The sequence below is a fragment of the Alligator sinensis genome, unplaced genomic scaffold (assembly GCF_000455745.1).
Source record: "Alligator sinensis unplaced genomic scaffold, ASM45574v1 scaffold567_1, whole genome shotgun sequence".
Classification (NCBI taxonomy): domain Eukaryota; kingdom Metazoa; phylum Chordata; order Crocodylia; family Alligatoridae; genus Alligator; species Alligator sinensis.
This window is the reverse complement of record NW_005842049.1, coordinates 2,500,188-2,501,242: the sequence shown is the minus strand read 5'-3', so window position 1 is coordinate 2,501,242 and position 1,055 is coordinate 2,500,188. Positions and strand designations below refer to the sequence as shown.

The 1,055-nt window shown below is 43.7% G+C and overlaps 1 protein-coding gene across 1 annotated transcript in view; it reads right to left on the bottom strand.

The window, feature by feature from the left end:
• The window catches only part of CACNA2D1 (calcium voltage-gated channel auxiliary subunit alpha2delta 1), a 575,362-nt gene that overhangs the window by 195,901 nt on the left and 378,406 nt on the right, over positions 1 to 1,055 (bottom strand). The gene's annotated exons all lie outside the window — the stretch shown is intronic.

Genomic DNA, 1,055 nt, shown 5'->3' with positions numbered 1-1,055 from the left:
TGCCTCTTCTTACTGCAGGTACTGCATTTTTACCTGCCACCTGATTCTAAGACATGGCTTTGGTTTTACCTTGTCTTGGAATTGAGTAAATATGTTATTGTTGGTCTTTGTTGTAAATTGCAGAAAGAGGTTTTTTTTGTTTGTTTGTTTTTTACTGAAATTGGGTAAGGACAAAACTTAAACAACACTAAGGAAATCTTTACACTGTTTGCCTTCATGACAGTGCCCCAAAACAGACTCTACCCTGAAGTAAAAAGGGTAGCAATTACTTATATTCAGTATAACTCATGAAAGGCTCTTTTACTGCCTAAGGGAAATGAGAAGTATATAGGATTTCCTGAAAAAAAAATCAAGTGCAATCCCAAAAAGTTTCTCTTCTTGAAAAAGTAAATATTTTGATTCAAATGTTCCAGTAAGCAGTTCACAGATAGATAGCACCTAGAGTGTTCTTGTAAAAAGCCTGATATCAGACATCTGCCCTGTGGTGAAATAAAAAAAAAAAAAAATTAAAGTGTTACATTTCTACAGGGAGAATATCCACTCTCCCAATAGACACCGCAAGTGTACATGCATTCATACTGTTTCTCCCACACCAAAAATGGAGGTTTTGGAAGAGAAAATGAACCTCACTCCAACCAGCTAAAGTCACTCCCAGGTTGTTTCTTTCTGGAGAATGAATGTCTGTACACCTCCCCATGGCTTATGTGCTCTCAGCTGGCTCCTCAGGGTCCCCAGTGTGAGAAGTGGACAGGGCTCTTTGCTGTGCTGCTCCTGGGCACTGGGAGATGAGCAAAGGGGATGTGATAAGCCCCCCATGCTTTGGAAGTGCCTGAAATAAGAAGTGGGGTGGGGGCCTTGCCCCCACAGTTCTGTCTACTTGGCTCTCAGGCACCAGGAGCCCAGAGGAGGGAGCAGCGTTGTAAGCATCCTGCCTGCTCTTCACCAGTCCCCAGAGGCAGAAGCAGGCAGGAGATTTTGTTCTGCTGCTCCAGCCCTTTCAGGAATGAGAAAACTGGAGCAGCCCATGCTTTCCCCACACTGGGATGACCTCGGTC